Source organism: Chelmon rostratus, chromosome 20, assembly GCF_017976325.1.
Source record: "Chelmon rostratus isolate fCheRos1 chromosome 20, fCheRos1.pri, whole genome shotgun sequence".
Classification (NCBI taxonomy): domain Eukaryota; kingdom Metazoa; phylum Chordata; class Actinopteri; order Chaetodontiformes; family Chaetodontidae; genus Chelmon; species Chelmon rostratus.
This window is the reverse complement of record NC_055677.1, coordinates 13,735,525-13,750,011: the sequence shown is the minus strand read 5'-3', so window position 1 is coordinate 13,750,011 and position 14,487 is coordinate 13,735,525. Positions and strand designations below refer to the sequence as shown.

The 14,487-nt window shown below is 42.5% G+C and overlaps 1 non-coding gene across 1 annotated transcript; it reads left to right on the top strand.

Moving 5' to 3' along the window:
- The first annotated feature begins 585 nt into the window (after positions 1–585).
- Positions 586–667, top strand: trnal-uag. Its single transcript has one exon. It is a non-coding gene; the product is annotated as a tRNA-Leu (tRNA).
- The last annotated feature ends 13,820 nt before the right edge of the window (positions 668–14,487 follow it).

Here is a 14,487-nt window from a genome sequence, read left to right as displayed (position 1 = left end):
CAATGGAAAATAATTTATTCACAGTCCACCGTTGTAGTAACGGTGCATAGTGACCAAGTTGTTGGTCCGGCCGCGGTAATTCACACAAAGTAACACAGATAACGTCTTACAAGCTCTCAAAACGCACAACTGCCTTTTGTCAGGTTTCTCTACAGTTGTCTAATCATGTAAACTATAAAGCTGTGCAAGAATTAACCAGAATGACACGACGGGATTATGTGTATTAGCTTGTTATCTTTTTAAAGCCTGCGGTTTGTTTCGTAATCAGCGCAGCTGCTTTACTTGAGCACTGCTGAAAACTTGCACAACTATGAGCCAAAAGACAGCAACAGAGTCAGGAGAAAGGTCGAAGCTGTCGGGTCACGGAAGTGATACTTTGAACCTCACCTCTCTCTCTGGGGAAATGGAGCTGAAAGTTGCCATCCAGAGCTCCGGGACTGAGACAAACAACATCAAGCAGCTTCTAAACGAGTTCAAAGGACTTCACGAGCTGAGGCTGCGATGCCTAGAACTGGACACAGGTGTACACCGAGAGGAACTGCTGCAGGTGAGTCAATGTTAAGAGGTATCGTATGCATACGTATCGGTAGCGTGGCCGAGCGGTCTAAGGCGCTGGATTTAGGCTCCAGTCTCTCTGGAGGCGTGGGTTCGAATCCCACCGCTGCCATTATGACCATTACCGAGTCATTTAACAGTTCACATGTGATATACATTCTGCTGAAAATTCATGAGACGTCGTTCAATGGGCCGTTTTGTAAATCTTCCATCCCGTAACACTTCTCAGCAACTCTATTCACACCAAAAAAAAAAAAAAAAAAAAAAAAGATTATAATCCGATGTTTCCTGCAAATTGACTTTTGGTGTGTTTGTTTCCTGTGAGGTAAGGATACAGTGATGTTAAATATCTGATCAGACGTCAAATACTGAATCCTTACTGATACTGTGACTAAATCAACGCTCATTTTAGTGGGGATGTTCTGCAGCTTCCATAAGTAACCATTTATGGTTACAGACAAAAATGGGTCCAGACAAAAGCATAAATTAAGTTTTTACAAAGAGCATTATTGAGGACCCCATTCAGACCTAAAGTCTCTACAAGATTTGTAGTTTTCTGTCAGCATCTATTGTCATTAGGTTATCATCCATCCGATACAAATCAAAGAGCATCCTGTCCACCGTGACTCGGCCATCAGAAGATGACCTCTGTCTTGTCAGACAAATGACAGGAGGAAGCGCAGGGTTGCTTTCATAAAGCCGCAGCACTTGTAACAGGTGGCAAATTGCATTAGGTTTCCATCTGAGCGGCAGAGATCAGGAACACAGATCCACACTCATATTTAAAAAAGAGAGGTTTCTAATCATCAAGATTGTCATGTGACATCATTTAGCTGCAGAATGTAGCCTGTGTGAGCTGGGCTGTGCATCAAAGCAAGTGTAACAAGGTTTCAGAGATGGGTTTCGGTCAGCCGGCCCCAGTCGCGGCCCTCTTTAACAAGGTTATGTGTTTAGAACCCAAGAGCTCCCAAGTCCTAAAGGTTGATGTGGACGGTTAATCATAAAGCTTGTCCATTGAAAACACAATGCCCATTCATCCATGAACCCATTGTAGGTTTATGATGTTCTCTTATATGTTAAACACTAGGACAAACTCCCAATTAAAGAATTCATATAAAGTATACATAAAGTATTTTTTCTTATGCTTGTGCAGTGATCTTGAATGGCTGTTGCAGGAAAACAGTAAACAAAGATTGTTTGAGTTTTATATAATGGATGCATTTTCAGCTCCACTGCTTAAAATCCAATGTCAACCTTAGAATGTTATCTTAGATACTGTCACATCTACCATCTTTGTAAAGTTACTCTCCCTGAAGCTATACATCAGTGTTATATTATGCGTCAGGGGACGTTATAAACCGCTTGTTGACTTTTTTGGCTGTAGGGGACAGACGTTCATGAACACAGATGTACAGGTGCTCCTCTAAGGCAAAATAATTCTGAAATTCAGTGGCACCCCCTTTTATCAGAGCTGCGATCATTGTATAAGCACGCTATCTGGCTACCTGTATTTTAAAGAACAAGTGCACAGGCAAGTTTTTAGATGAAAGACTGACCTGAAAGGCTGTACAGAAGAACTGTGAGGATTTGATGTATTAAGTCAGTTGTGGAGCATGTTCGGGTGACCTATTTTTTGTAAACAATAACATGCAAACTTAGAAATGCATTTCTTCCAGACACAAAGCAGCTACAGGGAATAACGTGTGTCTTAGCCTGCCCTAACCCCTGACCAACTACGTACCCTTGCCTGCTCATAAAGTATTCCTTTCTAATAATACAGTTCAGAGGTCATCCACTGTGAATCCTAGGTGGGCAGCTGTATGAGAGCCAAGAGTATCTGACCTCCCTGTCTGGCAGGGCGAGTCATAGAGGTTTCAGAAAGTAAAACAATGTTTTAAATTTCAAAACCGATTCAATACCCCTCGTGAACGTGATGCTTCCTGATGAAAGTAGGGCAGGAAATTCATTCCTGCTATAAAGTCCTACTAGCAGCAAGCCTGTGCGTAAACTGGATGTGATATTAAACTAAAGCAGTGCGAGTGAAGATATACCACAGGAGGCGAACACTCTGCCGTAAATCTGATGTAAAAGCATCTTCAGGTTTGACGATGCCATTTCAGGCTATTACATATCTCAACTTCCCTCAAAAGCAAGGTGTTGCTGCTCTCGTTTCCGGGCGTTAAAAATGCATGGGCTGCTTGTTGCGGCGTAACCAGAGCCCGTGGCCATCAGCCGTAAATGTCACCATCGCCACAACAGCTGGCTGTTTTCAGATGTGTGTTTTTGTCACAAAGTGAAAGAATCACAGCCTCCCGTGCATCTCCCTGCGAGGCCATATTCTTAATCTCAGAGGGAGTACCCGAAAGACGCAAAGGTGGAAAAAATAAAATGAAAACATACATTTTCAGATTCTGTTACCCAGTCTGTCTGGGGAGCTCTCATGTCTCCCTTGTGAGCTCATCATTGGGGGCGTACAGTTCCTGTTTTTGTGCTCATTCAGTGGTGTCAAAGTGATAGCTGACAATACTTTGACGTTTGATGATTCCTGTGGAACTTACGCATCTCGCTCCTCTAATCTGTCAATTTCAAAAAACGCTGATTTGCCAAGAGAGATGACTTACCGTCTATGCACCTCTGTCTCTTTGGTTCATATGGCAACTAATTTGCAATAGCGATTTATGTTCGTTGGCAACCTTTGGCCCCAGTGGAGGAGGTAGTGTGATGTTATAGCACAGTGAGAAGTTGCAGAGAGGAAATTGGGGATGGATGGATTGGTTTAGTGCTTGCTTTCAGCACCAAAGACTGGCTTTTGTGTCCCTTCCCATGCTGTAAGCCAGCGTGTTGTAAACATTTTTTTTTTGTTTCATGTTTGCCAACGATCTTCCCCTTACTTCAACCATGTGTTTTATTTGCCTAAACATAATCATAAATATACATATCACAGTCCACATGAGTGGAAATTGTAGGGGAAAACAAATGAACACGTGCCAGGGAAAATTTTGCAGATGCTTATGAATATTGTGTTCATATGTTCGTAAAAATGCAATTATGTTTCCCCCAGAGCATACGAAGCTAGTACAAAATAGTTGTATATCAGTGTAATTCTTAGGCAAAGCTGCTGGATTTTCTCTCTAAGTGACCCAAGTTGTGCATAATTTTTGATGCACGAATTATGTGTTTACTGCTCTCATGTTTGAAACAGGAATTTTAGTTTGTCATTGATTTGACTGAAATAAAACAATTTGTATTGTAGAAAAAGAAACTGTTTGGTTCTACTGTCGGCCTGTTAAAACAGAGAAAATAAACCACTGTTTGATCCTGCTGTGCTGTTATTCTTGCAGAGGAAAGTGAATTTCCTGCGGTCTTATGTGAATGACCTCGCAGACCAGAACCAGGTGCTGGCTCAGACCATTGAGGATCTGCAGAAGGAGGCTGACGACAAGGTTTCCAATTGTGGAACGCGGCTATGCACCTCTGATCATAGTTTGGAAGTAAGGTTTTACAAACGTCTCTAAAGCATTTTGGCTTAATGAAGTAATTGGCCCGGATGGAGAATCATTGTTTTCCTTCATATTCCTGTATTTTAAACAAATTTGCTGTCATCTTTATGGTATTTGTCTCCTTAATAAATATTTGCTTCTTCAGGAAAACCATCTGCAGGAAATACAGTGTCTATGACAGAGGGTTTCAGTACATAAAGAGCTTTCGTATTTCCCAGTGTACCCACACTACAACCTACAACCTGAAGATAGCAATGACTTCCCCCCGTGTGTGTACACATGTGTGGAATACCTAATCAATCCACCAAGTTTCACAGCTTCCTGGTTAAACCGGGGACATTTATTTGGTATTCTGCATCAAGTGGAGCAGCATTTGTCAATGGAATGAAGTGTCTGTCCATGAGCAACATCTATACACAAATACAAAGTATAAATAAACAGGACAGTGGTAAGAATGTATTCAAAAGAGAGAAAACAAGAGGGAGAGAGCGAAAGAGAGAACAACAGCTCATGGCTTTCTTTTCTACTCTGTGGTACCATTGTCTCCAAGATCCTTTGTTTGTGTACAGTACTCGAGGCCAAGGCCTCTTCGACTTTACAGAATCCAATCAGTGGAGATCACACTGAATAGGGTTCACAGTTAAATCCATGAAAATCCCACATTGTTTAGACAGAATAATATCACTATATAGACGAATGGCAATATAGAAAAGCAATTAGGATGAGCATGGAGCCGTTTTAAGCATAATAGCAAAAATTCTTTGTTGAGACCTGGTGTTAGAGATACAGCGAACTCTTCAGGATAAGCTGCATGTTGGCTGAAAAAGGCGTGAAGCAGAGAAAGGTCCTCTGTGGCTATATTTTAAGGTTTTTGGCCCAACTATTTTCTGCAGGAAATCACAGTAGCAGACTGGAGGTGGAAGGCTGCATGCTAACGTGCTCTACCCAAATGTTTTTTCTTTCATTTAAAAAAAAAAAAGTTTTTTTTTCAAGATTGCATCAACGCAAGACAGGACTATAAAGACATCGTCACCACTTGATGTAGTGACCTTAAGGCTTTGTTCCATTTCAGTTATGGCCAAGCCTCCATCAATATTCGCTCTTCTGAGTGGATTTTGCACAGAGAAAAGTAATTATGGCCTATTATACATCAAAGTACTTATCTGCTATTATGGAGAAGGTCAGAGGGCTAGCTTTGTGTGCTCTCTACACTGGTCACAAAGGTCACTGTAATACAATGCTTTGCATTTCTCAACATTCAAAGCTGTCCATTTTAACTTTCATCAATTTAAAACTTCATTTTCTTCAATGGCACTGCTTTAGCAACAAAAAATACTGCACATGTCTATGCAGTTTCTCTTCCACAGGGCTTTCTCAGATGCCTGTGCTGAATAGGTTATCCAATATATATGTTTCTTGCATATGATAGCATAATGCGTGCCCACTGAATAGTGAGAATGGCCGGACTTTAGTTAGTTTTCAGATCTGTTATTATGAGTAATGGAATTTTAGGCACTTTACCAATTTATATGGCTCTGTTTTGCAAATGAAAAAAATACAGCTAGAGGGAATAGGTGAGGTGTAAAGCTGATTAAATGACATTCTATTAGTCGCCAAGAGTCCTTCAGTTCATCCAGTTGCACAGTTTTGTTATCGTTTGTGACAAGAACAGCTTCTTTTGGCAGCCAAGAGACACAGCGCGAGGGGAACATAATAGTTCGTTACCGTGCTATCGACCCATCTTCTGAGCTTTTGAATCTCCATTTTCACTCGTCTTAAACGACGCTCTCAATGTCTGTTTATTTTACTTTGTATGTTTTCAGGGTCCAGATTGGTAAACAAATACAAACAAATGGACCGCCTCACTCAACAGTCTATTAGGATAGTCAGGGGACAACAGTGTGTTTCTGCTCTGATGTCCATAATGTGAAATCCAATCAAATGAAGAGCATTTAGAGCTACTTATGGACCGTTCCACCATGTAAACGACGCAATGAGCTCTGTAATAGGAGCTTGGCTAACGTCTGATTGAATCGTAGTGTATGGTCTTGTTGATGCACAATAGGGTTGAACTGTAATGGACACTAAACAGAGTTTGTTTTGTGGTCATAATATCATGAAATCCAAGGCTTGTATTCTCTGTTCTAGACTGCTGCAATTAGCCTGTTGTCAATCTATCATCCACTGGCAGACGGATGTAGCATGGAGGATGTAGATGTATTGTTGGTTGTCACAGTGGCAGCTGAACTCTAAAATAGCATTGTTGGTCCCAGTTACAACACAGCCTCTTTTCTACTCTTATTTTACTTGTATTTTAATTTATTTTTGAACCCTATAGTGTCATTTTCTCTGTGTTTTCTCTTTGCCTATATTTCTATATCGCTCTTGAATTCAATAAAATCACAAAGAAATGGAACGACATTGTTTCACTTACAGACTCCGTATTAGCGGCAGGATGTGGACGTCCAGTCCTTGTGCTGCTCTTGCCAGTATCAGTTTCTACGGTTAACTGGCTTTCCAGCGAGTAGTGAAAAAGAAACGGAAAATGCTGAACCCTCTTTGTGTCACTCGGTTACAATAAAAAGCATTAATACGAGTGCCAAGGAGTTTTTTGGGAAACTTCTGGGAAGCTTTCTCATAGTCGTTTCCTTCAATCTTCTGGGTTATGCTCTCGTTGGACGGTCATTTTGGCAGCTTAAGGATTAATAATCACATAATGCAATAAAATTGGAACTTTACTGATCTCTGTAGAAATGCTTTTTTCCACTCGTGCTGTTCCAGGCGGGTCAAAGGCAGAAGGGCAGCTACAGAACAACTGCTGGTGCTGGCAGGGATTCAGTATCTTGCTTGAGGACACTTTTGTTGGCCCACTTTGGGTTCCAGCGACAGTTGGAGGATGAATAAAGCACACGCCTCCAATTTGAGACATATAATTAGGAAAACCTAAATAACCTGGGTCAAACTTAATAAGTCAGCTCATGTCAATATATTTTTGCCGCACTAACAGTGAGCTGCAGATGGTACGAAGAAAGATCAGAGGTCAGACCTGAACTAGTGGACACACGCACGACGCTGATGTTAGTCTTATTCCCTCTGTTCCGCTGTCTCTTGGGTCTTGGCGCCTCTGTGTTAATCATCAGTTGATATGTCTTTATATGCATTTGCACTTTTGCACATTTTGTGTTTTTTGGTGCGTGCGTGCATTGTACGCACACGTCCGCATCCGCCCGTGTGTGTCGTTGGTCTGCCGGGTAGATTTTTTAATTCCCAGAGTTTAGCCCCTGGCCTGCAGGGCAGCATGGGAGACTGTGAGGGCCTGAGGGGGATCAGTGTAGATCAGAACAGATCAGCAGGGATCATTTGGGATCACAGGCCCTCTCTTTGATCCACTCATCCTGCCATCTCACCATTCCCACACAATTCTCAAATTATTACCATACCAGACGTAGTCAAAACGCTCACGCTAGTAAACACATCGTTAGGGATGTGTGCTATTCTGTTGTGCTGCGGCTTAAATTGGAAGTATCCCATTTGCTACGCTTGTTAGCGTTCCTTGTTTTTAAAAAGAGGGTTAACAACAAAGACCTAATTTCTTTTGTCTTATTTCCATCTGAAGGAGAAAAACAAATAGGTTATAACAAGTGTCGACTACAAATTTGCGAACTGAGTGCCGGGAATATCTCCAGCTGTGATGAGAGCCTCCACTTTTTTTGTGTGTGTGATTCACAAAGTGACTATTTATGACATTCCCCATAAACGACAGAACAGGGGCTATTAAAATCTGAAGGCTCAAGAACCAAATGAGAAAATTGGTCTCATGACTTAATCCACGCTAATGAGAACATAATTTTTCCTGTCATGTGGAGCACCCTCCATAGCAGCACTCTTAAGGCCCATTTTGCTCCCCTGACTGTAGTCCAACCAAACAGTACATAAAAGAGCGCTCTAAGTCATGGCGCAGCTGTTGGATGAAACCGTCTTGATCTCCAAAAGAGGAACTTTTGTGGAATTAACAAAACAGGCAGCTTTTCAGAGTGACCTCGACGTTTTGAATTCATGCACTTGGTTAGTTCCTCAACCACACGTTCTGTGCAGATGCATTAAGATAAGCCTTAATCTGTTTCCACATCACAAATACATGCATACCCGCAGCAACTCAGCGAGGTCCTTTCTTTCAGCATTCAGCACTATTATTGCTGCTTTATTTGCTAGAACTGATGAAGAGCAGAATAAGCCTGGTTAGCCTGTATACCATTCATGCCTTGGCAGCGGTTGCTCCAAACTTGGCTAACCCTGTGAAGTAGTGACTGCTCTGCTCAAGTCAATGAGAGAAGGTGGAAACTCAATTCAGGTCCGCATTAAAAACAGTCTGTGAACTGCGTGACCTTTATCACCCCCTCCTCCACTTTGTCTCACACGCACACACACGCACACACATACATTTGCTTGTGTAGCAGCCGCTTGGAGGCAGAGCGGGAGTGAGAGTGAGAAAGAGAGAGCACGAGAGGTCACAGGGTTGCGATGGTTGACTATGCTAATGTTGTTGTTAATGACTTTGCTGTGAGTGATAATTGATCGTCTTCATTACCATATTAACTTCACTGCCCCCTACCCCCCCCAGCCCTCACTCCCTTTCTATGCAGTAATGGATGCCCCCGTTTGATCCCTCAAATAATGAACTAATTAGCTTAATTAAAATCAATAGAGGTGCCAATACTGGGATAGACATTTCAGGGATGTCGTCTGCAGGGAAAGGAATTTTTCAGAAGGAGAGGGTGAGAGAGGATAGATGGGAAGAGGTAAGCAGTGCATAAACAGCAGGATGGGTGGAAAATGGCGATGACCACGAGGAAGAAAAGGAAGACGGAGAGGACAGAAAGAAGACGAGGTTATTTGAGAGGAGAACAAGATGAGCAAAAATAGGGTGAGGCGGGAAGGGACAAACAGACAGAGAGGAGGTCAGCGGGATGATGGGAGTCGCACGTTTAAAGATCCAAGATGTAAAATCTAAGAGGCAAAATGTAAAAATGAGTGGACAAGGGCGAAGACAAGGAAGCACGGGAGAATGAGACAGAAAATATCAGAGGAAAGGAGGGAGCCAAAGAGAGGGGACACTAAACGAGAAAGAGCGGGAGAGAAAGAGAGAGAGAGAGAGAGAGGGTGAAAGAGGTTCCTAATGCTGATTTATGAGTGCTTGACGGTCGTTAGCTGGAATAAATGGCTTGTAGGAGTGGCTGCAGCATTACTCCCTGTACAGGATACTAAGTGCATTGTAAGGTCAGCCATAAGGCCAAACTTACATATGTAGTGCTCTGCCCTTGTAAACCTTTGTTAATATATCAGCCACAGGATGGAACTGTAACTAGTCCATCTGATGCAGCGCGATGACTGTGGCTCTCGAACCTGTATGCTAATTCTTTTCATTTACCTTTTATTTGTCTGAGACAAAGTTTTGCCAAGTTTTGAAAATTAAAAGCCCACGTGTAGAAATATTTTGCATAATCTATAAGCCAGGCAGACATCTGCCATGATGTCTCCTCAATGAATTTAAGTGCGGTTTTTGTTACATTCTGCCTGTCACCCTGCACTGGATTGGTGCGTCAGGAAATTTTAGATTTTAAAGCTGCTGCCAGTAGAATTTGAAACATAATGACTTTTTGACCACTTGAGTCCCTTCACAATCAAGACTCGCAACAATGTTGTAAATACGCCGCCTGCTCTGCATACTACGCGGACAGGTCAAATGTATTTTCAGGAGCTGCCATAAGAAGCTGCCAGAGTGCAGGATAAAACATGAAATAAGCTTGTGTGGTTCATCAAGTGTATTTTGATACCATACAGTGTCTTTATGGCTCAGAGAAAGCCCTGAATGTGAGGCAGCAGATGTGTGTGTTTTTGCTATCGTCATAGTTGCATCACTTTACGCTCGCATCAAGCTCACTCTGGACAAAATTAAAGCCCACATTTTTAGCACACTCTCCCTCTAAACATGTAAGCTTTCACATAGCAGAACAAGACGCCGACGTGCTCCGTCCAGTCACCATCACTGTGAGTCGCATTATCCGTTTTTTTTTTCTCTTCACTCCTCGCTTTCTGTTGTGATCTGGTGACTCACGCACACGCGTGCCCGCTTTTGTTTTTTCTCCCCTGTTGCTTTCAGTTGACCTAGCTCCAGACAAAAGGAATGGGGGGGGAGTGGAAAAATGGAATGATTGCGTAAATGGAGGGCTATTTTCAGATGGAGAAGAAGCAAGAAAAGCGAAAGTGAGGTGGGGAAGGAAAAAAACAGGGGAGAGAGGAGGCGTGGGCGAGGGGGCAAGTGGATGAGACAGGAGGAGACAAGAGAAAGCGAGGAGGCTGGAAACAAAAGAGTAGAAGCAGAGGGGAAAGGGAAGAGAACAGTGACAGCGGAGGAGAGGAGGCAAACCGATTCTGTGAATGTTGCTTCAAGTTTTCCTCCTTTCTTCCTCTTATAGTAGAAGTACTGCAACCATTTCTACTCTCAATATCACCAGTCCGACTTTGACTACAAGTACCTCTACTGCTACAGCTGATGCTGCAGTGCATCTGCCGCCACTGCTGTCTCTCCTCCAGTGTCTAACAGTGAACAGACCCACAGTGACAGCTTTTGTTTGACTATTTTCCACATGCTTGTCTCCTCTACCGGAGACTGAGATGTAATCACTTTGGAAGTATCAGTGCTGCTTGTTATAGACGGAGCACCTCCTATAAGAATGAGTTGCATATGCCTTTTCTGTCTGTCTGTAAACGCAGCGAGAAAACCAAGTCATGTGATGCAACATCCGTGTAATGCGCTCGCTGTTTCTCTCGCTCTTGTACTCGTTTCTCTCTCTGTCACGCACTCCGCCGATTTTGACCATTACTTTAATAGTATATTTCCACACCACTCTTTAATGGTGTGGTTGTATCACACACACACACACACACACATGAAAGCCCTCCCTCTAACAAATGAGTTTACCGTGGTCATAACCTTCACAGGGCTCATTATCATAGATTGCAGGCCTTTTCATAAAGCTGAGATCGCTGGTGACGGATTGCTAACGGGATGGACACACACACACACACACACATACACACACACACACACACACACACTGTGAGATCTGTAATGAGACCTTATTCCGGACACCCAACCCAGCTGCCTGTAAATTACACCCGCCACTCTGCCATACATACTTAATCAGCTAATGTTGTTTTATTCCTTATTATTAATTTGCTCCTGTTTCTGATTTATCTAAAGCGCTCTGCATCACACCAATATTTTGTCTCCTTTACAGTTCAGAGGGGCAGAGAGAGAGAGAGAGAGAGAGAGAGAGAGAGGGAGTAGGCTCTGTGCTTATTCATGTACTTAGGGGATTGCATCTGTAATGAATGGATTGGCTGTTTAGGCATACATAACGTAGCCTACTACTCACCTTAATAATGAAAGCAGGTCGTAACTCCTGCTAACCCAAGGGTATTTTAGGCATGCACACACGCACACACACATACATACATACTGACACTCCCAAACACACAGCCTACCTATATTAGCCATTGACCTCTACGAATGCCAGGTCTTCTCATTGTCACATTGCAGCTGCATTGGATTATGAATGTTTTGTGATTGGGGGAGAAAAGCATTTGTGTCTTTATGTGTGTTACCTTGGAGATACACAACTAAACCCACTTTATTTTAATTATTGAAACGTGCTGTACAGTATGGAAAAAAAAATCATCTTCAGGCTAGAATCAGCGGGTTGAATAGATTTTAGTTTTTTTCTGTGCTCTAACACACACAGTTGTACGATTCTTGAGTTTGTTTTTTGGGTAAAGATTGGCCAGTGGAGTCAAGAACGAGGTAGAGGGACGTGATTTAAAAGCAGCTTGTTTGCTTGGCAGACATAAAGGTAGCCAGTCTGCCTGCATCATGCATCAAATATTAACTTAACATATAAGGGATTGAAGGTTTACATCCACACCAGCTCTTCTTTTGAATGCGTTTGTGTACATTTAGGTTATTGTTTCCAGCCCCATGTCTTGCATTCACACACTCGCAGACGTACTCATACTTAACACTAGCATATGCATAATTAAAACACACACACAAACCTGTACCTAAAGTACACACACACACACACACACAAACACACACGGGGCTATGTGTTGACCTGTGAGTCATTGCTGTCAGCATTGATTTCCTTTTCCCAGAGTGACCCCTGTCACCACAGCGATAGAGTGGCCGATATTTCACCAGCACTGCCGGTTCTCTCTCGTTCTCCCAAGCCCCCTGCCTCTCTTTCTGTAAGTCGGACCCTTTATGTCTCTCTGTCCTTGCATCTTTCTCTTTTCAACTCTTTGTCCCATCCTCTTGTACTTCATGTCTGCTTGTTCAGTCCCTCTTTTTTATAGTCCCGTGCAATTGGCCACCATAGCCCTCTCCTGAGCTAGGTTCACATGCATTTTTCTTTATGTTGTCTTTTTGCATAGGCACAGTTTGAACTGACCTCACCATAAGTGTGCTCACCGATATTTCCCACCCATCCTCCATGTGGCAGAGGACGGAGACAGGCAAGCAGTGGAACAGCAGGGGTTATCTGAGTCCAGGGAGTTGTACTGTACCTGACAGTGAACATGAGGCTGTGTGTGTGTGCACTCTTCTTAGCGCATTAAATGCATTATTTTTAAATCCCTAAAGAGGAAAGCCACATTTTTAAGTCATTAGGGTAATCGTATTTCAAACTTCATCTTCCATTCTTCCCTCTATATTTGATTTTGTCAGCTTTCTTATTAGATTTTGTGCAGTTGGCTCTGTTTTCAAAATGAGCAAAGCAGAAAGCAGACATTTTTGTGTCTTTTGTCAGTTGTTTATACACCTGCACACAGTTTTTTTTTTCATTTCTTGTTCTTTTTTTCCCCCATCGCACCATCATGTCATGTCGCCATGGTCATCAAGATGCAAATTCCAAGCAATCAGTCAGGGACTCATTTAACACCTCTGTTCCTGTGGACTGTCAAACTTCATCACAGTTTGCAGCACTTGAGAAAATCACTTTCTACGAAATGATTTGCCTTTATTGAGCACGGTCTAATTAATAAATAGAAGTCAAGGTTGTATTAGGGTGAAAATGCAACTCCCTTTGAAAATGTCACAGTCAGTTATGTCTCAGAAAAGTCACTACAGTATTGTTTTTTTCCCTTTAAAGACCATTGTGTAACACAGATTAAACTACTTGGTATTATCTCCTCATGTCAATAACAAACTAGCAATCATTAGTCATTAATAATAATCATTAATCAATGACCTGGATGTCATCTTGTGTCTCTCCCAGGTGACCAGTGATCTGAAGACCTTGTCGCTGGATGAGCTTGTTGGACCGGCGGCTCACGTCCAACACAGGTGTGCACATATAGCCAGACTGACTAGCTGACTTCTAATGATTCTGAATTACTTCCCTCCTCGTCAACAAGGCCATTTTTTCCCAGGAAAAGTTTACCCTTGACTCAGATAACTAATAACTTCTTTATAATAACTTCATGAATCGACCACATGCACTCACACACATACACAGGTCCCCCAGCGTAGGGAAAGGTAACAGAGTTGGCCTCGGGGACTCTGTCTCTCCTTAGGGAGGTTGAGCTCCTGAGGGAGTCACTGAAACACCACTGTCCCCATGGCAATATGCAAATCCCTATATGATATTTCCCATCATGCAGTGCTCTAAGCCCCCTAAAGACTTGTTCTGTTTCTACTTTAGGCCTTTCTAGAAAGACACGTTTTTATTTTAAGTTTCACACATTTTGACAAAACTAATGAAAGAAGCATTTCCTGAATCTAAATCTTCCAGATTTTCGCATTGCTAGCAAGGCACCTGAACACACCACACCAGGGAGGGGTTTGATGGGAAAATGACTCCCAATAATCTGCATCGCTTGCTTGAGCCAAAGTTACTGGGGACAGCTTTCAGTATGCTTAACTTTGGCTGTAAACGGCAATGAGAAGGGCCCAGCATTGAGGATCAGGCCCACTTTGTTTTTGACAGTGAAAACTACTGAAAACACTGAAATCAAATTGACCTCATGACCTGATGCACTTTAATGCTACATCTTCACATCGACTTTCCCCTGCAGTCTTGCACTGACAGCATATGGAGTAATAGATTTCTGTCAAATCCTAGAGGTTGATACTGTAATGTTTAGCACGATTACATTAAATAAATGAACTGATTTTCAAACAGGGATGATATTACAGCCACGATTAGTTTTTTCAGGAGCTGTCAGAGAGACCACATCCAAATCTGGTTTCAAGTCAGTAGTCAGTAGTTTGACAGCCTGCAGTGCAGCCAATTAAAGCACCCAGCCAAGCAGGAATCCGTGGTCGGCACAATGTGGCACAACTGAGTTTGTGGCTGTACAGGGTTTCTCTGCC